The 19,476-nt window shown below is 44.0% G+C and overlaps 3 long non-coding RNA genes and 1 pseudogene across 17 annotated transcripts; 3 read left to right on the top strand and 1 right to left on the bottom strand.

Moving 5' to 3' along the window:
* Positions 1-2,538: 2,538 nt before the first annotated feature.
* Positions 2,539-3,957, top strand: LOC123093048 (uncharacterized). Its single transcript, XR_006445012.1, has 4 exons — positions 2,539-3,150; positions 3,266-3,379; positions 3,513-3,661; positions 3,891-3,957. It is a non-coding gene; the product is annotated as an uncharacterized lncRNA (long non-coding RNA).
* A 2,689-nt stretch (positions 3,958-6,646) lies between these two features.
* On the top strand, positions 6,647-12,039 carry LOC123133549 (uncharacterized). 14 transcript variants are annotated; one of them, XR_006465289.1, is made up of 11 exons: positions 6,651-7,427; positions 7,541-7,571; positions 7,668-7,795; positions 8,118-8,227; positions 8,518-8,692; positions 8,856-9,018; positions 9,304-9,459; positions 9,566-9,759; positions 9,862-9,911; positions 10,056-10,162; positions 11,136-11,668. It is a non-coding gene; the product is annotated as an uncharacterized lncRNA (long non-coding RNA). The 14 variants fall into 14 exon arrangements; XR_006465302.1 differs by having other exon boundaries at positions 6,647-7,427; positions 8,856-9,459; XR_006465310.1 differs by lacking the exon at positions 8,856-9,018 and having other exon boundaries at positions 6,650-7,427; positions 7,673-7,795; positions 7,908-8,227.
* A 2,660-nt stretch (positions 12,040-14,699) lies between these two features.
* Positions 14,700-16,403, bottom strand: LOC123133527 (scopoletin glucosyltransferase-like; annotated as a pseudogene).
* Positions 16,404-16,565: 162 nt separating this feature from the next.
* Positions 16,566-17,578, top strand: LOC123133537 (uncharacterized). Of its 2 annotated transcripts, none has more exons than XR_006465287.1 (3): positions 16,566-16,932; positions 17,056-17,166; positions 17,247-17,578. It is a non-coding gene; the product is annotated as an uncharacterized lncRNA (long non-coding RNA). The 2 variants fall into 2 exon arrangements; XR_006465285.1 differs by having other exon boundaries at positions 16,572-16,932; positions 17,069-17,166.
* The last annotated feature ends 1,898 nt before the right edge of the window (positions 17,579-19,476 follow it).

Genomic DNA, 19,476 nt, shown 5'->3' with positions numbered 1-19,476 from the left:
TCAGTGGCAAATGCGATGACAACCATTCAGTGTGCTACAGCTATGATAGCCCAAACCATTCAGTGGAGTTTTTCTTATTCTTTTTTGAGGGAATCATTCAGTGGAGTACATGACAAATGGCATATGTGGGCTGAGAAAAAGGCTGGGCCCAGATCAGGCCCAGTTAAGTGATGATTAACAGAGCACATAGAAAACGAAAAAATATAAATTTATTGAAAACCATAATATAAGAAGAAAGTAAATAAATAAATAGGTGAAACCAAAAACTAACCTTTCTTAGAACTAAAATGGAAAAAGAACTAAAACAGAAAAAAAATAAAAGAAGACAAAAGCAGAAAAAAAAACATCAGCCCAAAGCATTGTTGGACTAGCTAGAGTGCCATAAGGAGGAGTATGTGGCCCTCAAACCCTATTCAGCGCCTTAAGCGCCAACTATACTCCATCAGTCCATGAATAAGTGTACATATAATTTTTTACTACAGATTATGAAGTTGAGTAAAAATGGATTGAAAAGATGCAAGCCACCATCTCTCTCCTCTTTACTTACCCCACCACCAATGAGCTAAGCGCATGTAGAAAATAAGGAGACCATGTGTTAAATATTATTTGTCTTGATTACAATATGATGAGAGAAAAACATTTTTTCTACTTTAAAATGCATTGAGAAGATAGAAGCACACTCTTTTGTGGACCAATTTTAAATGTCAAATGTATGCTTATTCATGGACGGAGGGAGTAGGTGTTTGGGACTGCTAAAAAAAATTACAGGTGTTTGGGCAAACCGGCGCACACTCTCCCCACCACCTTGGGCTCGAGCCATTTAACAATTTGCTTTCTCGTCCTAAACGTATGTTGCTCGCGCCAGATTCCTGTTCAACCTTTTTTTAGAGTATGACTTTTCTTTCTCTTTTATTTTTTCCATTTATGTTTTTATATTTTAGTTTTATTTTCATTTTTTTTATAAATTCATGTTTTTTTCAAGATTTTGAATTTTCTTAAATTCAGAAACATTTTTCAAAACTTAAATATATTTTTAAAGTCAAGATCGTTTATATCTATGATTTTATTTTCTTTTCTTTTTTTCAATGCGTGAGCTATTTTAAATATCCTGAAGTTTTTTAAATTTTGCAAACTTTCCCATGTTTCATGAACTTTTGAAATTTTACTTACTTAATTTCATTTTCTGTGATTTTTTTTATAAATTTGTTATCTTTTCTCTATTTAGGTACTTTTTCAAAACGTGATTTTTTTTTCTGAAATCCATATTTTTCCCAAACCCTTGAACATTTTTCAAATGCATTAACATTTCCGAATCCATGATTTTGTTCAAATTGTGCCAACAGTTTTTGGAATATTTAACATTTTCCTATCCGTGAATGTTTTTGAAATTTATGAGTGGTTTTTGAATCCATGATTTTTTAAATTTAATTTCTTTAAGGGGACTGCTACGTGTCCGCCGGCGGATCTTTCTAAAAGATCCGCTGGCTCACGAGGTGTTGGATTTTATAAAATCAGTCAGTCAAATGTCTTTCTCTACTTCGCAACAAAGGACTTGTTGCGGAAACATTTGTAACAAGGGTTATATTGCATTTTTTCTTTTGCAACATGGGTTGTATTGCGAGATTTTTTTTTTGCAATATGGGTTGTGTCGTAGAAAAAAAATGCTCTCCTAGTGTGAGCCACATCAGTATCGCGAGCCATTGGATTTGATACAATTGGTCAGCCAAACGTCTTTCTCTACTTTGCAACAAAGGTCTTATTGCGGAAAATATTTGCAATGGGGTCATGTTGTGTTTTTTCTTTGCAACATATGTTGTATTGCGGGATTTTAGTTTGCAACATGGGTCGTCTTGCATAAAAAAAATTGCTCTCCCTAGTGCGAGCCGCTGGCCACTTTGCAACAACGTGCTAGTTGCGGAATACCTTTCTGAAACAATGCACCAGTTATAGAAAGTGGCACAGAGAGTTTAGCTCCTCAGGGTTGATTAAGAGTCCATCCGACGGACATATAGAAGGCGGACGCTCGCACGAAATCGATTGATTGAAGGGAATCTTTTCCCTTTCTTTAATCTACCTTTTAAAATCATTGAACATATAAACCCTGGTGGACTGATAGGCAGAATGAAGGCCTCCAGCGCACCGCACCACGCGAGGGTAAAAAACCACCGCAAAACAGCAAGGGCGTAGCGCACCACGCGAGGGAAGAGTGCGCCACAGCGAGCGAACCCCCTTTCTGGCAGCGAGAGCGGACAGAGGCAGCTGCAGAAATATCTCCCTCGTCACCCCCTTTCTCTCCCTCGTCTCTTCCTATCCCGCTCCTCTCCTCCATGCCGCCTCCGCCGCGGCTTCCCCCCTCCCTCTCGGCCGCCTGTCTCCCCCACCGGCTGGCGCAGCTCCTCGCGTCGCCTTCCTCTCCTCTTCATGCGCGGCGACGTCTCGTCATCCCCAGCCACCGCCCATCCCCAGCCCCCACCCTAGCCTCCCCAATCCCCTCCTCCCGCACAAACCCTAGCAGAGAGAGAAGATGAGAGGGAGAGAGAGAAGGAAGGAGAGGGGAGGAGGGAGAAAGAGAGAGGAAAGAGGGGAGGGAGGTGTGGCGGCCGGCGTCAGCCTGCGCCGGCGAGGTCAGGCGCGACCTGGCGGTTGGCGGCGGCTCGATCCGTTCCTGGATCGGGAGCTGCGAGGAGGCTGGGGCTCGGGCGCGGTGCACGGGAGGCTGCACCCCGCCTCCATCTCCACGCGTGCAGCGGCGACCCCGGGAGGAGCTCGAGCCACAGCGGTGGTCCACGGCGCCGGCGTCAGTAGGAGGAGCGTGGGCCGCAGAGACGGCCGGCTCCGTCCGGCTTTTGCGCTGCCGTCCATCCACCCGAGCGATCAGTCCGCGCGTCCTCGCCTCCGTCCTCTCACGCACGCCCTCGTGTCTGGATATTTGGTAATTTCTTTTCTGAGCATAAATAGATATTGTGCCCCCACCTGTTTGTTGTTTTGCCCAGCTGAAAGGTGGATCAAATATGAAAGACGTGAGCGTTCAATAGTGTGAAAAACAAGCCCTGGTCTTGTTGAAGTTCCATTGAATTTCTGTGATACTAATGCTCATATTTTGCAATTTGCTCTCCACAGCTTTCAGTCACGGATTCTTGAGGAAAACAAGTAATGCATTTTGTTTGTGTCAGCTATACTGAATCTGCAAAGCCTTTTTTGTCTGCAGAGAAATTCACGCTCTGCATTAGTTAACAGATGCTGATTTTGATCTTAACAATTGCAGGAAAACAGGTAATATATATATGATTAGTGTTTGGGTGACCGTTGATTCCTACACCGAGTTGTGTTGCTGTACAAATAGCCTCTCTTTTTGATGGTGACAGGGTGTCCCTTCCAGGTTAGCTGCAACCTTTTTCCCCATCATTCCCCATATTTCTTTCCGTAACCTACTTACTGAGCTGTAGGTTCATCGGACCTGTTGCATAAGGCAGAACAAGAATAAGAACATTTGTCAGTTTTTTCATGTGCAGGTTCAGCAGCAGGCAATGCTCAGGACAGAGTTGGGTGCACATCATATATATACATATGTTGTCGCATCTTAATAAACGGAGATGAGCAGAAGCAGAGATGAGATATCTATCCGACTGTCATCCTTCCCAGACTTGGGTCTGTCATCTCTGTGAGCGTCCACTTCCGCTTCCTTAGTTGGTTGTCGCTTCTTTGTGCACTGCTGTAGTTTAGAGATCATAATATATTTTCCATGGATATAATTGAATATGACACTCAGTTTGCTATATAATTTGTTCAGTTCTCTCTCATAGCGATTCATACATAATATTATGCATAATGGTCCCATTTTAAGTAGAATATAACCACTGGAGTATTCAAACTTTGCTCGTGTTTCTCAGGGCACCATAACTCTAATCCGACATGAGCAGTGCAACCACGACAGTGGGCAGTGGAATCACAAGATAGAGATAGACACAAGTAGAATATAACTTGTCATATTTCTACAATGACCACACTACTTATGGTTCCGGAAGAGAAGGTATCAGTGATACTGGGCCTGGTGATAAGGGCATCAATACAAAGAGATTAATTGACAACTCTGTTCTTGATAGGTTGTACAAATATACAAGGTACTACTGTTTCCTTTTATGTTTAAATAGCTTTGTGAGCACAACTATATGAAAATTCTGCGATTCATGGTGGAAGCTGGCATCTTTGTTTTCCTGACCGAAAATACTTAGTTTCATGCCTCCATGGTATTATTTAGAGGACAATCCGATGAGAGATTCCTACTTATAGCTAACTAATATATAGCGTTTGATGGTACTGTCTGATGTTGTAAATACAAAATATCCTGCAGGAGCATTATTTTTATTTTGAATTTTTATTGTTTGAGCCTCTTTTACATATTAAGTGTAATATCACAAACTTTCTTCTTTCAGAGTTAACTGGCCATGCTCAACCATGACTACTCTGCTCTTGTGCTCACCATTATATATTTTTAGACCTTAACCATTTGATTAAGGAGGAGAGGTGTGTCAAATAAACTCCCCTGTTCAAAGCTGAATCCAAACACATGTGGTCTCCTTTTGAAAGTGATTACATCTGTCAAGCTCTTCAATACCAATGTGGACATATCGCCACTGATTTTCCACCATCAAGCTAGCCTACCTGCACATCATGCAAGGCTCACAGCTCAGTGCTGCAATAGCTATGTTGTTTTTCCCACATCAACCATGCGGTCGTTACTAAAGCTTAGTTCCTGAATTTGTACGTGCTCCGTTGCGCACAAGAAAGTAGTGGCTATTTATTTGCTTAAACAATATGTCCAGCCACCAATTTCTGCATGTCCTGCTAATATTCCTTTATGGATGTATCGCACAAATTTCAGTTATTGGATACGAAATGTAGGTTCTCTATTCAGAGCTGGGTCCGGGTCCAATGATATGTAGTCCCCTTTTTCAAGCTAATGTATATGCTATCCTATTTAATAACAATTCTGGCGCACACACACTCATTTCAGATTATCAAACTATTATGTGTGCAAATTCTACACTTCTCAAAGCTAACTCCCCGTAGACAAGATAAGAAAAAAGAATATGGGTGGTGTTCTACGTAAAATTTGCCATCCTTTTCTAGATGTGCAGAGTCATCGAGTGACATATCCTAATTTCATATTGTGCCTTGCAGATTTTCCTGTCAGTGTACCCACCTGTCACTACCTGTCCCTTTTTTTACTTCGATGTTCATTATTTGCGTATATTAGTACCAATCTTCAAGAACAAGGGGGATGTTCAGAGTTGTACTAATTACCGTGGAATTAAGCTGATGAGCCATACAATGAAGCTATGGGAGAGAGTCATTGAGCACCGCTTAAGAAGAATGACAAGCGTGACCAAAAATCAGTTTGGTTTCATGCCTGGGAGGTCGACCATGGAAGCCATTTTCTTGGTACGACAACTTATGGAGAGATATAGGGAGCATAAGAAGGACTTGCATATGGTGTTCATTGACTTGGAGAAGGCCTATGATAAGATACCGCGGAATGTCATGTGGTGGGCCTTGGAGAAACACAAAGTCCCAGCAAAGTACATTACCCTCATCAAGGACATGTACAATAATGTTGTGACAAGTGTTCGAACAAGTGATGTCGACACCGATGACTTCCCGATTAAGATAGGACTGCATCAGGGTCAGCTTTGAGCCCTTATCTTTTTGCATTGGTGATGGATGAGGTCACAAGGGGTATACAAGGAGATATCCCATGGTGTATGCTCTTTGCGGATGATGTGGTGCTAGTTGACGATAGTCGGACGGGGGTAAATAGGAAGTTAGAGTTATGGAGACAAACCTTGGAATCGAAAGGGTTTAGGCTTAGTAGAACTAAAACCGAGTACATGATGTGCGGTTTCAGTACTACTAGCTGTGAGGAGGAGGAGGTTAGCCTTGATGGCCAGGTGGTACCTCGGAAGGACACCTTTCGGTATTTGGGGTCAATGTTGCAGGAGGATGGGGGTATTGATGAAGATGTGAACCATCGAATCAAAGCTGGATGGATGAAGTGGCGCCAAGCTTCTGGCATTCTCTGTGACAAGAGAGTGCCACAAAAGCTAAAAGGCAAGTTCTACAGGACGGCGGTTCGACCCGCAATGTTGTATGGCGCGGAGTGTTGGCCGACTAAAAGGCGACATGTTCAACAGTTAGGTGTGGCGGAGATGCGTATGTTGAGATGGATGTGTGGCCACACGAGGAAGGATCGAGTCCGGAATGATGATATACGAGATAGAGTTGGGGTAGCACCAATTGAGGAGAAGCTTGTCCAACATCGTTTGAGATGGTTTGGGCATATTCAGCGCAGGCCTCCAGAAGCTCTAGTGCATAGCGGACGGCTAAAGCGTGCGGAGAATGTCAAGAGAGGGCGGGGTCGACCGATTTTGACATGGGAGGAGTCCGTTAAGAGAGACCTGAAGGATTGGAGTATCGACAAAGAGCTAGCTATGGACAGGGGTGCGTGGAAGCTTACTATCCATGTGCCAGAGCCATGAGTTGGTTGCGAGATCTTATGAGTTTCACCTCTAGCCTACCCCAACTTGTTTGGGACTAAAGGCTTTGTTGTTGTTGTTGTTGATGCTCATTATTTGCGTCCACTAGCAGCTATAGCTCCCAAATATGATTTGCGTCGTCTCAATTTGGAGTGGACTTGTTCGTTAGTGCAGCTAGCTAGCATATTTTGGATAATATGGATCGACACTGTACTCTTGGTTGTTAATTTAGCTACCTAATTTGTTCTAAGTAGAAGTTTACAAAGTTGCATGCCATCAAGATTGTAGCCAATTAACACGCATGCATCTATATGACTCTTCAGCCGGTCCTTTTAGAGTCTTGGAACATGACTCTTCAGCGTGGGATTGGGTGGATGGATTGAGGCAGAAATATCTACCTCGTCAGACCCTCTCTCTCCCTCATCTCTTCTTCATCCCGCTCCTCTTCTCTAGGCCGCCGCCGCGGCTTTCCTCCTCCCTCTCGGCTGCCTCATCTCCTCTGCCTCCACCTCCACTGCCTCCTTACCCAACTAGCACGGGCAAGACGACGTGCAGGCAAAGGGAGATGGCGGCGGCGCTCAATTCGGTCAGCAGTACAGAGAAGATGAGAGGGAGAGAGAGAGGAAAGGGGAGAGGGGGGTGCGCCTGTCCCTCACCCCATGTCCCCGGCGCACCGTCGCCCCTCCAAGCCTTGGTGGTCCAGGGAGGAGTAGATGGCACCAACTTCGATTCCGGCCTCCGCCCTGAGCTCCGCCGCCTCACGAACTCGAGGCGACGGGCGCCGCCCCCACGAGCTCACTCCGCCTCTCGAGGACCTCCTCTCCTTCGCGGCCCCGAGCGATGTCTTGAACTCTTCTGTCCCTACACATGGTCAGCATCAGCAGAGGGCCAAACGTGAGCTCCTCAAACCTGAAAACATTCACATCTGAAGCTTTTTTTTTCATCCCCCAACCTTGATTTCTGATTGACTTGATTCAATTTTAATTCTACGGTATATTCGTTTGAAGGATGCAACTGCAGGCGCAAACAATTTTGCTGGTAAGCTCCCATATTTCCGTTATTCATCCCTTTGTACATCTGCTCCGAAAAAAATCCCCTCTGTACATGGGTTAAGATGGAGCCTTGCATGCTCAGGGTAGGTGGTCAAAGCCCTATTCTATTGTTGTGATACTGGTGAGCTTGCACGGTGCAGCAGCCTGGAGAGGCGGCTAACGGCGCACCTGCGAAGCAACAATAAACACGTCTGATGCCAACATGCCAAGGTGAGCTCCGCACAATCCATCTGTCTATATATATGCAAGCTTGTGTGATGTGCTCTGCTTCCTCCTCCTTTTTTATTAATGGATCTCTTACTAAGCAGACCATATTCTTTAGGTTGGCAGCACAAATGATATAGCTAAGTCATCCTCATCATAATTAGATAATTGTTGGCACCATCAATGATCCATATGACAACCCTATGGAATTTTTTATGTCTGTGAAGGAGGGTATTTTCAGGGATTTCAGGGAATATGATGATTTGTTGGTTGTGTTCTCAGTTAGCAGCTTTAGTTTCCTGATTATCTTTTCTCAACCCATGTCAAGATAGAAAAATTGCATCCGGCAGACTGTTTACGACATTGTGGCATTGGACTATGAGAAAGTTATGGTCCTTATTGATGCAACAACCGCTGCAAGGCCAGATATCCATTTGGGTGAGTACTCTTCTTTCACACTAGCCCTTCTATTTTACTCTTCATGTGAAATACTTGCAGTGCTGGCTCTTGTTGATTCCTTATGCATACGTTTAAATTAATGTTGGCATGTTATTTGCCATTAAGCAGGACAAGCTTTAAATGTAATTTAACTATGGCTCATGTTGCTGAATGCAATCTCGCCAACTTTGATAGTTGAGAGAAAATGAACATATTCTTAATTCTCTTTAATCTGTTTCCTATGATTTAGTACAAGTTGTGACTGTAGGCATTTACTTTATGTTATCCAGCAAGTATTAGAGATATGATGACTATTGGCGTGGAAACACCAACCTTGGAAGAGTGGCGCCGTTAGGTTAGCAGGTGGTGTACTTCATTCTTGGAGCTGACATACATGCCTAGGTGCATCAAAGTCAACAAACGCGCTGCTACCTCTTGCTGACTCTCCATTCGGCCCCGACAAGTGTAATTATCTTAATATTTGCATATAACTTCTAATCCGTTTGGCATACAATTTTTCTGTACTGCACCCTTATAATTTGGGTTTGCTGAATACACTATATGTACTTCAGTTCTCTTTTGAGTTAGCAATAATGACCAGTTAACAATGTTTTAGCTGATGATTCAGGACAATATCGTCCTGTTCATTAAGCAGAGTGGTGGGAAGCTCCCGGAAACACCCTTTCCAAATAGAATTTCTATTTCATTGTTATGAAGGTTGATTTTACCTATTTGACTTAAATGGTGACCTCCATGCACTCCCATATTTTGCTTAGATTCTCATTTAAATGGTGAGCGCTCAGATTCTAAATATCGGCTCTTTAGTACTGTTTTATTATTTTAAGAAAAAATAGGAGCAATGTGATTTTGTTCTCTAGAGACTGGAATTGAATAGTATGTCCTTTTGGTACTGTCCTATTGCCATTTGTAGCTCCCAGATGCATCAGTTCGACTAGGCATTATCATATATTTATCATGTATTTTACAGTAGTATGATTTCTGCATAGACTAAATACCTTCTTTTGCTAAAGGTTACTTTTCTTCATAAAATTTAATTCATGATGTCGTTTTACCAGTTGTAGTACCTTCAGCATAGAAGCAGTAGTGGTCTGCTCCCCCAAATATCTATAGCTCGTGGATGTGGCGGTATGGGGAATAGGGAGTAGATGATATGGGAATAAGAGGATCCAGGCACGTGCACAAATTCTTGCTACCTGACGGCTATGCTGAGGGTGAGCGCCGAGTTGCAAACGCGTCTCCCTTCCCTGCAAACTATGGCTCCTTTCAATTAACCAAATCACCATCTTATTTTTTCTCTATTTTTCTCTTATTACCTAGATGCCTCTGACCTATCTCAAGAAGATTTGAGCCGCAGAATGACGTGTACAGCGCACCACCAGTTCCTCCGACAACACAGCTGCTGTACTGGTAGCAGCGACCACAACTTCCCACACAAGCGTCGCTAGCTGTGACCGTCAATGTACCTGATGCCGTATATGCCTCTCCATCCCGTTAGTCTGCTCGATTATTCGGTTAGTTGGATACAATAGAATATCATCTTTTACTTCTTGTGGTTATGTACAATCTCCTGCAATCACCTGATAGAATTTCATGATTGTTTTGTCATGAAATAGGTTCTGCCAGCGCCAAGGTTCAACACATTTTAGTTTTATGGGATGGACATGTTAGTTCAAATGCTTAAGGGTTTGATGCTAAATTGTTCATATAAGCTTGCACCTATTTTTGTAATTCATTAGTTAAGAACACTGATTTTTTTTTGAAAGCTTTATCATGACATCGATCTTGGTTTTGCCTTACTGCCATGCAGAGGTTGGATGGAGCATCGAGGATTTCAGGCTTGGGGTGGCACAGTAGTAGGATAGCAGGATGAGTTGGATGTGTTCTTCAGAGACCAGGTGATGTCGTTGCCGAAAGGTACCTGAAGCACACACTTCTGAATTTGGTCATTTATTTTTCCTCATAGCTGGTTTCCCTTAATACTTTTCTTAGAGACATGATCAAAGATAGAAAAGTTTTACTTCTGAAGCAGAAGTGACAGTATACTACGCATGCCATATTGATCTGTTCATGGCAATGGCAGAAGTATCTAATTCATCCGACCTAATTCAAGTTAGCTTCTGTACAGCAGTAGATAAAGATTCACTTACAAATAGTACTCCAAATGGACAGTAATAGTGCGTAAAAAGTGTTTGTGTTAGTTCAGTGAAAATTAGAGATCAGCCTGATGGTACTTCATTTTTTATTCTATAGCTTAATCTGCCAAATGCTATTAAGGAAATGAAGTTTCTTCCTTGATCGAGTTATTAGTCCTTATTGTGTGCATGCTTCCTAATCAACACATGAATAATCAATTTGTACATGCTCATACATGTTAATATGCTATTTTCTTGGTGCATTAGAGATAGTACGTACATGCATATATAATCTACAATTGCAGCAAGCTAAACCTTGTTGTTCTCAGTTTTTTTTCGCATGGATTATTTTGTTCTCATGTAAATTGAAGGAAGAAACACTCATGTATGTACAGAACTGAACTGAAGCTACCAAGGAAATTACTTTTAAAGTGGATGACCTGTTATTAGAATAAAAAGGTTAACCGGAAACCTACACAACACATATATGCATGTATCAACTGAACTACACTGGGCATCCTAAAACTAACGTCAAAGAACAATTTAACACATATCTTACCTAACTAGCATACATGCCCTGTCTAAAACATAGGAGTTTAAGTTTGTACAAATAAAATGCAAATTCAACCACTATCACGGATATTTATCAGCGATGTTTTTTGTCACCAAAAATTGATAGATATACAGACACATGTCCAATCATACGTTGTAAAGCTTCCAACACTTGCTTACAATGTCTTACTTTCTGTCATCAGTCTGCCGTCATGGGAAAAGTCGGGATCCCAACAAAAGTGCTTCTGGATGCTATGAAGCAACAGCTTAGCCTTCCAAGCGAAAGTAAGACATTGTAAGCAAGTAAGACATTTCCCATGACGGCAGACTGATGACGGCAGACATAAACTCCTATGACGACAAACTGATGACGGCAGACTTAAAAATGCTTCTGGATGGTGTGCAGAGGTTTCTTAGTTCTTGTACTGCACCCCATTCTTTTAGAAATTGAAACTACTCCAGCGTCCAGTGTTAGCTAAGAGCTAAGATGAGTACAAGAATTTTCTGTAGAGATTGTTGCAAGGAGACATCTCTGTCCAGTGTTAGCTAAATTTTATTGGTCTCGGCATTGGACTATCTATGCATTGGTCTCACATCTTATTTTCGGAACATTTGAGTACTCTTCAAATATGCATACACTGCATATTTTCAGTGATAGTCTGAAAATATGCATATACACTGTACAGCAGCATATTGAAAACATTCAGGTTTTAGTATAACTGAATTTTTTGTTACATACACTCTGCGCTTCTTCTATAGCTGAATTTTCTGTTACATACACTCTGCACTTCTGCTTTAACTGAATTTATTTTTCAGGTTTTGTACATCAGCCTGCTGAAAACATTCAGTCATTGACAAATCATGACATTACAATCTGACAAATCATGCATGCAAAATCTGACCAAGTGTAAAAGCTTGTCAAAGCTCTCATTCCTTGTTATGTTATAAACTGAATGCCAAGATAGATTTCTCAATGTACAAATTGTTTGCACTTTCTGAGCACTGAAATCTGTATATTTTAGATAAAGTAGCATTTGCCAGTAGAAGTCATGGTTGGATCAACATATTTTTCCACTGGAATCCTTTTTTAATGCAAGTTTACAGCTACTCAGAGTTTCTAATTGGAGACTCAACTATCTTGACCTACCGATGATCTAATTTGTGGCATTATTACCTTAAGAAAATATTTGCATTTAATTTTCTTTATATATAGGGGTATAAGTTCTTACCAAATGTATTCAAATATACAGTTGTTGAAAAAATGCAAATATTTTCAACGTGAACATGATTTTAAACGGGTCTTTGCACCATTTGGCGCAACTGGTCATCTAGTTTTTCAAAAGTCGCCAGCCAACCAGTCAATCGTCAATGGGTCCACTAACAACCAGTCAACCAGGCGTAGCTGGGCCGACCCAGCACTGGTGCGTGCATGCACGTCGGTTCGCCTAACATGCGCTGGTTAGGGTACTGGTGCTCGCAGCCGCACCTGATGGGCCGGCCCAAAAACAACGAAGTGCAGCAAAAAAAACCTCTAAAAAGTTGCCCCCGCCAAGAATCGAGCTCACGTCATTTAGCTTATATGCAGGTCGGATAACGATACGCCCCCTAGGCACTTGTAAAACAATTCAGCGCGAGAAGTTTAATAACAAACTGTAGCGCACTATTTCCTGCACACACTTATTAGGAAAATGTGAACTTTTTTGAAAAAGATTTGAACAAAATTTGAAAGTTCACAGATTTGAGAAAATCATGAATTAGAAAAAATTCATGCACTCAAAAGAGTTCACCGATTTTGAAAAAAGAGTTCATTGATCTTCAAAAAATTTCATTGATTTTCAAAAAGGTTTACAAATTTTAAATAAGTTCATCGATTTTGAAAAAGGTTCATAGATTCTAAAAAAATGTTCACAAATTCGAAAAAAGGTTGATCGACTTTGAAAAAAGTTCATCGGTTTTCAAAAAGAGTTCACAAATTCAGAAAAAGTTGATCAATTTTGAAAAAACTCATTGATTTTTTTTAAAGTTCATCAATTCTCGAAAAAGTTCACAAATTTGGAAAAACGCAGTTCATCTATTTTAAAAAAATATCAATGACTTGAAAAAGGTTCATAGATTTAAGAGAAACTAAAAATTAAAAATAAATGAAAGAGAAAGGAAAAAGGAAACAAACAGAACAAGACAAGGGGTATAAAAGGAAGAAGTTATTGAACAGCGGCGTTATGGTCTGGTGGCTACTACATGTTAACTACTTCAGCAAGATCGCGGGTTCGAATCACCTCGATCACGGGTTCGAATCACCTCGATCGCGTCAGGCATTTTTGGTTGACTAGGGGGGCTCTTCATGCCTCGTAGCAACACATTAACAGCCATGTAGGCCTCATCATTCGACTAATGTTATGGAAACTCCACTAGCGTAGCCAGCCCAATAAGCTAGAGTGGTCCAGCAGTAGAACTTCCATTTGAATTTGATTATTTATTTTGAATTTTAATTTTTTAATTGTAATATATAAACAAAAGGGCAACAGAGTGGCCTCCGGTGTCGTGGGAACAGATCTGATAGTAGAGATACGTAGGAGAGGGCAGAGTCCTACCTACGGCGAGGTTGTACACTCGGTTTTACGAGTTCAGGCCCCTCTGAGAGGAGGTAACAGCCCTACGTCTTGGTGCCGCGGAGGCTTGTTGATTGGAGTGTTGAGTTACAGGGGGTGCGAACCCTTGTGCCAGAGGGGAGGGGTGACTTATATAGAGTGTGTCGATCCCTCGCAGCCCTATGTTAAGCAAGGGTTCAATGAGGGAGTAAAGCCACGTACATTGTTGGTAACGTCCGTGTTTAATGACCTTTATGGTGGCGGAGTGAATGACCGAGCGTTGCTATCTATAGGTGACCTTAGGCCTTCTGTCCTTCGAGTGGATTCCTGTACTCCGAGTGAATAATGACGATTGAGTGAAATTGGGGTGTCCGAGTGGATCTTCTCTCGAGTGAGTTGCACTCTGTGATGATTCCAGTCGGTACCTTCTTTCTGTCTTCGTAGGCCTTAGCCTCTTGTGTGGTGTCCTTGGGAAGGACATATAGGTCAGGCCTAAGACCCTACCCTAGATACATGTCATCGCCATCCGGACCACCTTGTTCAACGCCTAGCTACACCACTGTACATGCATCAAAATAGAGACACCAAATGTCCGCATACATGTTCAGACATGTTCACGGACTACGGTTGAGAAACTGGTCATTTAACTATAGACATCAAATAAGCATCAAATCCGGACAGCAGAGTGGGCCATGTGAACCGAGAGGAAAAAAACACATGGTGTGTACGGAGATGTAGTTCAACTAACAAGTGGGAAAGGTGAACATCCGGACTCCCCCAAACCTCCTCCGGTTTTATATTGCATTCTATGATGTAGTTTAAGACAATTACTTCAGACTTCGGAGTTTCAGTTTAGTTATATTTCAGAAGATTTAAGAAATACATGCTCCATCCATATGCATGAATATGGCAAGTTAGCAAGGCTGTGAGTAAATTCACATGATCAAAAGTACAATTGTTTTTTTTTAATGTAGAGTTTCATTACTTTCACAAAAAGAAACAAATTGAAGTGTTTCCCAACTTAAAAAAAGGTGTTTCGGTGTCACAAGGCTGTGAGATGCCGAAACAGAAAACCCCATGTAACAAAACATGGCGGCAGGCCAGGCCGGCAAGACTTGGAACGTACTCCACGGTAGTATATACTGTATCATCTTTGGAGCCATGCTATAACTTGACTTAGCATGACATGAGCTCTGCCCCCGAGACGCAGAGAGCAAGATTTTTTTTATTTTTTTTTTACTTTTCTCCAACCTTCACGGAACTCCGGCGGGCCGTCAACTCGTCTATCAGCCGGCCAACAGCATTGTAGGAAGATCCACCGCCCTCCACCGCGCTCCTCGCCTTATCACCGAGGGCCTTGGCCTTCTTTTGCATGGCGTCGCCCTCCTCGCCGTTGCCCATCAATCTCCCGATGGATTCCGCGATCACCTCGCCGCCGATCACCTCGTGGGCCTCCACACACGATGCGTAGTCCTTGCGCCGATGCTGACGCCCACCTTGAGCAACTCCACGATAACCTTCTCGTTGTTGAACTGATCTGCATACCGCGGCCACGTGACCATCGGCACACCGGCGCTCACGGCCTCCAGCGTCGAGTTCCAGCCGCAGTGCGTCAGGAACCCGCCGACGGCAGGGTGGTTCAGGATGAGCATCTGCGGCGCCCAGCCTCGGATGATGAACCCGCGGTCGCCGTGTGCCACCAGTTCGGCGAAGCCTTCGGGCATCCACTCTGAAGAGTCTGGGCATGCGGCGCCGATCACCCACACGAAATTCATGCCTGAGAGCTCGAGTCCGCGGGCGAGCTCGTGCAGCTCCGCCGGCGAGAAGCTGGTTAGCGTGCCGAAGGAGACGTACACCACCGAGCCGGCCGGCTTCATGTCCAGCCACTCAATGCAGTTGTCCGCGTCCGGCGAGAGCGCGTCGGTGCCTCTCCCAGCCATGTCCTTGGTGGCGAGTGCCACCGGCCCGACGAGCCACGCGCGCCGGCCAAGCGTCGTGCGGTAGTGCTCGACGTAGTCCGGCTCCAGCTCGTGGAAGCTGTTGAACACCTCGCCGAAGCTCCTCTGGTCCGCGGCGTTCAGGCCCTCGAAGAACGCCCAGCCCCAGTGTTCCGCCTGGTTCGTGGGGTCCATCAACTGGCTGCGCCTCAGCTCGACACGGTGCGGCAGGCCCGGCAAGGAAACGAGGGCGTCGGGGTCGTCGGGGACAGTCGCCAACGGGTTGTTGCGGAGCATGCTGTCGACGCAGGACAGCGCGAACATGCTGCTACCGAGGAACGCGAGGCGCGGGACGCCGTGCTCCGCGGCGGCGTCCACGGACCACGGGAATAAACTGTCGGACACGACCGCGTCGGGGCGGTTGTCAAACAAGAACCGGTCGAACGGCTCCCGGAGCAGCTGCGCCGCCTCAAAGAACTTGCCGCGGTCGCCCTGGGATTTAATGGCCGTGCCGTTCTCGACGCCCGGCGGGAGCCCGACGTCTGGGAAAGGCACGACGGAGATATCGATCGTCGGGGAGTCGGTGCCGGCAAAAGCGTCGTTGGCACGGTCGACGGCCGAGCGCATGATGGCAGCGTTGACGGGCGTGGTGAGGATGGTGCACCTGACGCCGCGGGCGGCGAAGAGCGCAGCCATGTCGGCGATAGGAATGAGGTGGCCGTGGGCTGGGAACGGGAAGAAGAGGATGTGCAGCGGCGGCTGCTGCTGCTCGTCTTTGACTGCCATGGCTAGCTGCTTCCTGTGACAACAGAAGTACCGCGGCGCGGAGGAAAATACGGATATGAGTTTGAGAGATGGACCTAGGCTATAGGAGTGATACGTAGTACCATAGTTTCGGAGCAATTAAGAAGAGAGCCGTGTAGAGAGTAAGGAAAACTAGCGAATATGGTGAATTCTAACTGGTTGCGCGCGCAACGCGAATCGCTGCAGTAGCTGCGACCTGCAGATGCGAGTGGCCGTGGCCCACTTGGTCCCATGCAATTATCCCTCATCTCATTTTTTTCAGTGGCATACAGTTACAGTCAAATCGTATCTGTACCATGCCTGCCCATACCTACGTCGTACCCACTCACCATTTTCTTTCTATCCACACCTACCCCCGTCCTCTCTCTCCATTATCTCATCTCTCTCTCTGTCTCCATTATCTCAAGATCCAGCCAGACCTTCCTCCTCCATGGCCGGCCACCCTCCCGATCTGGAGGTCTCCGACCAGATTATTCCCCTCCCCACCACGGCATGCGGCATGGAGTCCCGGGATCGCTCGCCGTCAACCAATGCTATGCGGATCTGGCGAGTCCTAACTCACCAAGATCCCATGACGGACAAGGTTTGTTCCGCCTCCTCCTGAAGCTGTCGAGGACCATGAACGCCACTTCCTCTCACCGGTTCAGCACCAACACATCCACTACCCGCAGGTAATCCCCCTGTCCCCCGCTCCAAATCCAGGACCTGGTCGACTTCCTCTGGTCAAGTCCGCCTCAACGAATTGGGATTGCTTCTTCCTAATTGCCCATGGATTTGTAATACACTTCGATAAGGATTTGTTTGTAGGTGTGCAAAATTGCTTGTTCCCTGATGGATATAGTAGCACATGGATCCATCACCTTTGGTCTTGTCTGGTGTTCTCCGGTCCGTGATGAATTTCGAAGGTGCGGGTGTTGTCCAGTTATTCTCCTATTTATTGTATTTCTTGCTTGTGACTTGATTTTCTTTATTTTCGTAATTTAAGGATGAAACAGAGGCTGGGCGACAGGGAGATTTAGCTGGAAGAGTGTTGCCTGGTGCCAGATCCGCCATGAAGTGAGCTGGCCCTCTCCCTCTCATGCCGACATCGGCATATTGCCTGCTTCTTCCCCCGGCTTGATGAACCTACCTTCGCCAAATTGATGGATTTTAATACAGAGAAAACTAGTTCAATTGAGTTTTATCTTAAAAAAGGCTAGTCATCGCCTGATGGCCATTGTATACATAAAATAGGCTGCAGTTTATTTTTCCTGTACTGCTGCAATAAGGCAACGTTTCATCACTATTCAGTTCTATGCAATTCCCTTTCTGTTTTTTGCTCTGGGTCATGAGCACTAAATTTTAAAGTTTCCAACATAGATTGCAATATTATGGGCAGAATTGTACAAGAACTTTTTGGATGTCTCCGTCGCACTTTGCCGAAATTTGTTGACGGACTTTATAGTTTAACAGAGAGTTGTTTTTACAAAGCGGGCTCTTTGAATAAATTGCAAAGGACTTCATATCCAATTCCCTTTATGTTTTTTGTTCTAGGTCCATGAGCAGCAAATTTTGGAGTTTCCAACATAGATTGCAATATTATGGGCAGAATTGTACAAGAACTTTTTGGATGTCTCCATTGCACTTTGCCGAAACTTGACGAAGGACTTCATAGTTTAATCAGATAGTTGTTTTTGCAAAGCAGGTTCTTTTAATAAATTGCAAAGGACTATATATCCAATTTGCTTTATGTTTTTTGCTCTAGGTCCATGAGCAGCAAATTTTGGAGTTTTCAACATAGAATGCAATATTTTGGGCAGAATTGTACAAGCACTTTTTGGTCGCCGAAGACTTTACATTTTAACAGAGTGTTATGCCAAAGCAGGCTTTTTGAATAAATTGGCAGAGGACTTTATATCCAATTTTCTTTATGTTTTTTGCTCTAGGTCCATGAGCAGACAATTGTGGAGTTTCCAACATGGATTGCAATATTTTGGGCAGAATTGTACATCGCACTTTGCCGAAACTGTTGAAGGACTTTATGTTTTAAATTTTTCATCGCAATATTTCCAAGTTTCTGAATGTCTCCATCGCACTTTGCCAAAACTGTTGAAGGACTTTATGTTCTAAATTTTTCATCAAAACCTGAAGAATTGGTCCAGAGATTATAAAGGTCGAAAAAAGCGCTATTAAAGTTCTTCAACTTTCCATGACAAAGTTCAGATCACACCTTACAAAATTTGGTTCTTGTTTACACTTATTTTCCCCGCAAAAACAGAAATTAATGCATTTTTATTCCTCACTTGCCTAGAGCTAGAACTTTTGAATTCCAAGTAACTAGATAGCCCACTGCTCCACTGCCCTCTCCCATGTTCGAAATTTGAATCTGAAAAATATGTACAGTCCATGGTACACGGTGTCAGGAATCTATAGCGCATGGTCCAATATAGTGACAGAGGAATCCATAGGCCCGGTCCCGCATCTGCTGCAATACGGCCTGATATACACGCTCTAGAATATCATGTGGCAGTGGAATACCATGCATGGCTGACGACTTGGTGGGCCACGCTGATGGGATTGCATGCTGGATGAGCGGCGAGGATACAAGTTGCGCGCGCATCTGGTTAGGAAAAATCCACGCCCGAAAACTAGCTTCTGGCTTGGTGATCTCCGTCTACTAGAATCCAAGTTGATTGGAAGTGCCGTTCGAGATTTTGATACCTTCACGTACATGCGAGAGTTCAAACAAAATTTGTTTCACTTGTTTGTACCATTGGTACTGAGTCATAAGCGTATCTACTAATAAGTGTGCAATCGTTCAGATAATATCATGACAACAAAAGTCACTATCTGTCTTGTCGAAAGAAAAAATCACTCAACAAAGATACAACTATCAAGATCCACTTACTCAAGATGATATGCCGGTTCAGTCTCTCAAAAATGCTTATAGGGATAGGGTGCGCGTGTGCGTTCATAGGGTGAGTTTATGCGCGTATATATGAGCGTTTGCGTCTATACTGTGTTAAAAAAAGATCCACTTACGCCCACGCCTAGGGTTTTACTCCTCTCTGGCGATACCCCACGAGCGCATCCTCAATCCATCTCCTCTCTAGGGTTCCTCCCCCCCAACCCCCCCTCCCACACACACATCCCGTCCTCCTAAGATAGATGGTGACCGTGTCTCATTCATGCCTAATCAGTGACAACAGTCAAAACCGACCTGGTCGCTTTCTTCA

The sequence above is a fragment of the Triticum aestivum genome, chromosome 1B (assembly GCF_018294505.1).
Source record: "Triticum aestivum cultivar Chinese Spring chromosome 1B, IWGSC CS RefSeq v2.1, whole genome shotgun sequence".
NCBI classification, from domain to species: Eukaryota; Viridiplantae; Streptophyta; class Magnoliopsida; order Poales; family Poaceae; genus Triticum; species Triticum aestivum.
This window is presented reverse-complemented; position numbering and strand designations above follow the sequence as displayed.